This window comes from Bactrocera latifrons, unplaced genomic scaffold, assembly GCF_001853355.1.
Source record: "Bactrocera latifrons isolate USDA-ARS-PBARC rearing strain unplaced genomic scaffold, ASM185335v1 scaffold_10, whole genome shotgun sequence".
NCBI lineage: Eukaryota > Metazoa > Arthropoda > Insecta > Diptera > Tephritidae > Bactrocera > Bactrocera latifrons.
In genome coordinates, this window is record NW_017534408.1 from 1,659,993 (window position 1) to 1,664,140 (window position 4,148).

Below are 4,148 nucleotides of genomic sequence, written 5' to 3' on the forward strand. Positions count from 1 at the left end.
TTTTCCAAAAAACTAGTGAAGGAGTACTACTTTTCGAATTAGTTACATTATAAACAATTTGAAAGTTAACTTCAAGTTAATTKGAAAGCATATCTATGAATATATGTGTGTATATGTTTCGAATTTTAATTTAATWATATAAGTGATTGAGTGACTTCTGAAGATCCTGTCGATTTCGTTGCTCAAATGCTCAGTTTTATACGCTATTTTACTCTCTCTTTTTATATTTATATGTTGGTATGTATAATATAAACATATGTACATATGTATGTATAAAGCTTTCAATCATTGCGCAATAACGAAAAATATTTACCAATTTGTATGACATCAAAGCAACTGACAAAATGTCAAAGTCGAAGTCGAAGTCAAAATGAAGTTCAATGTCAAAGTCAGCGAAATTATTCCACTAACGAGACACATGTACATTGCTCAATAAGCGGGAATAAGATATGCACAAACATACCATATATATATATGTGCATGCAAATAATCATATTGAAAAAATTAAAAATAAAAGAGAGCCGATACCGCACCAGATGGTCGCGTTTAGTGCTATAAAATTCTGTAATTAACAAGTTTTGGCTTATTTTTTGGACATATCGTCAAATGASCTGATAAACTAGAGTATAATAAAGACAACCAAGTGGACTATTGGCACATTGTCTCTCACATATTTTCACCTTTACGGCAATTTGATTACTCTTTATGTTATATCTTTAATAATTTGCTACTCATCTATTAAATGAGATCCAATATTAACACAAAAAAGTATGCTCAGCTCGTAATATATTAATAAAAATCTCATTAAAATGCAATTTCATATTTAAATACAAACAATATATCACCTTCAATAACTCTAAGGTCTCTCTCATTTCATGCGAACGCTAATCAGTTAGTAGAATGAGGCGACAGCATGCGGCATTTCCATACATCGCGGAAGTGTCACAGCCATAAAATGGAAAATTTTTTATTTGAAAATTGGCAAGTCTAACGCTAACGCCAACTAACCGCAAGACGCWAYCAWATGTCAGCATTTCGAGCATCAATTTATTTACTCAACTAAGGAAGGACTAGCTGTCAGCCAGACAATGTCACTCGCTTGGCCAGCACGTCAGTCAGCGCAGCTACGAGCACGCCAATCAAGCGCAGARCCCATTGAAATTATCATACGAGTACCTTTGCGCTGTCAACTRCAGTTGCAGGTCGCTGCTGCTGCGACAACATTTTTATTGCGCTTATTGCCTCATTGTGGGTGTTGATTAAGGTGGAACTATGGTGGCTAGTAGGTGGCTCTTGGTTAACTGTCTACAAGAATTATGCAAATGCTATTGTAATGGCTGGCAGCTTATATTTAATGGTTATAACGGTATTTAGTTGTTGCAGATAACGGTAATTGTGGCGTTCCAACACACCTATTTTGCATGCTTAAAAGGGCTTACATGCAGAGGCTGCATATTTTAGCTGAACGTCCGGCAGCGCAAATGGTGAAGGCTYGGTTGGGTGTATTTGTAAGCCTYGCTCCATACAAAGTTTTCTACTGAATTAATTTTGTGGGGGGGCGGATGAAATTGCCATATTTGGTCTACATTTTTAAAAAAAATTTATTTCAGAGATAAAGACTAGGGAGTTATCACGTCTTAACTTAAATAAAACGGTAAATATACAAAAAGTAAATACAAATTTTTCATTTACATATTTTAATAAAGAATTGCCTWCTTTATTATCTTCTTTATTCTTTGGTCCAACAATGTTCTTAAATCTCTAATTTTCGTTAATAAACTTAAAAAATATTACAAATTTATCACAGCGACACCTATGATTAGAGTATAAGCATTGATACTGAATTACTACTATTAACAGTATTCCTTAAAATTAAGAATTATTCTATTATCTGATCGATTTCAAATTAATTTGTTACTTACTGGTCCGAATGTGCCTGCTTTCCAGCGACTYTTYTTTTTATATTTATATATTTTAGAGGGTTCCCTTCTGGGTGTTACAAACTTCGCGGCAATCTTAATATAACCTGTTCAGGATACGAAAGTAGACAAGGTTAAAAKATTACAATGAAACAATGAAAATAATTGTGTGGCATTAATTACTTTAAGTTTATAATTTATCGTCACCTAAAATGCAAAGCAACTTATCACCAAAAATCGAAATTGAGTTTTTATTGCAATTCACTACACACTATATTCATGTCGGCTATAACCAACATATAACCCACATGTAACCAATATATAACCTACATGTAACCAATATATAACCATTTTATAACCAAAACTCAAAAGTTTTTCAATAGTGGTGTTTTTAATTATATCGTTTTTCCAGTCGAAGGCCCTTGTTGCTAGCGCTGCTAAATATTTATTTGTTATATAATTTATTATTGTACAAATTTCTTAAATCTCTCGTTTTTTCTCGCATKTAAACTTATGATAAAGAGTATTTTGCATTTTTTTGAAATCACTATACTAAAAATATGCAACAGTGTTTTTGAAATTTTATATGCGATAAAGTCACCGCTGATCAGTAATCCAAGGAAAAGATTAGGCAAGTGCTCTGTTCGAATTGGACCATCGTTCATTGCAACTCAATGCCACAACCTCCTCTTGTATTCTTATGCGAATATATCGGATTCCATTTGTTACTTAATAGTGCAGACATAAGCCAATTATGGAAGAAAGTACATTAAGTTACTTATATAAATATGTATATATATATATATATATATTCTTCTATACAAGTATTATACATTCTATATTTATTTGAATAGACGAAGCTTATAACAGATACTTCTGAGCCTCTCACATTAATGAGCTTTATTAAAATTACTCCAATCTTAATGTGGCCAATACTTAAAAACATAATTTCTCTCGTTACTCTGGGTACAAACATAGTTTTATAATCGTTTTTAATTTCGAATCGCTCATCGATGAGCCACGATCAGCACGTTCGCATACAAATTGATTTGAATTAGTTGCGCCTAATTGGAGTGCCCGCGGTCACAAGCATCAGCAGCAGCTAGACGTAAAGCGGTGAATGCCTAAGCGGCAACATTTTGATCGCTTGCTCACTCACATTGCACAAGTTTACACACGCTGTCACCGTGGACAATACACTCGGGCGTGTTGCTGATCGCGCGCTCGATCGGTCGGTCAGGCTGCCGGTCGGTTTTTGCTCGGGWTGTTGCCTGAAAAAATGACAAATTCCGTATCGTTTTTTAATGCCCTTTTTAAAATGCAATTTGCTGGTAGCCAGCAGTTATGACTTCCTCCACAATGCCTTGCCRTCGGCGACTGCAGTGACGCGATCGTGGCTGTGGCGTGTGTTACCACAAATCCATACATACATATATACAGAGCATTAGTAGAGCAGGCTGTGCTTGCGGCAGCTGCATCTAACAGCGTCTCGTTGCAAGTGCGAACGGAAGGTTTGCTGCAACGGCACTTGTGCAACGCCTTTTCCTTGTTGTCCGGCGTTCCTGATTAATGAGCGTCATTTTTCTTTGCACATAATGCCACTACATGTACTTACATATAAGATATATGCTGTATGGCCACACTGTAGTAGCTTACGTCTCACTCGCAGCGCAAGCGTAGAAGGGCAACTTACTGTGCAGACGCCGCTCCGATTTGCTGCCACAATTGCGGTGTCAGAATTTATTGGTAAATCCGGCGTAGGAATTTTGCAAATGCTTGTGAGCAAGGCGCACAAGGTACTGCCTCTGCCACTGCCTCGTCATAACTGTTTAAGCCGATTAATAAACGAGCTTGAATGATTTGCTTTGTTAACTCATTGATCGGCCACTCACGTTACTGCTTTGTGGTGCTTTGTTGTTGCAACGGCTAGCTGTGTCTCTAGTAGTGGCGTGGTCGAAACGTAAGCTTCTCTATTTTCTTAAAGTATTACCGATGGGTGTTCCGTTCGCTACGAAGGTGTAACAGCAATATCAGGTGATTGCATAATTTATGAGAAAATAACAAACAGTTGAACAGGATGCTTGGGCCAATCGCAGGAAGCGTCTATTGCGCGTCAATATTAAGTAACGGTTTCTATTTATATTTCCATTTATTGTCGGTTTTATTGGCATAGCTCTCTTGAAAAATGAAAGTTTGTTGTTATTGGCTGATAGCGGTGGATGAAGCTTT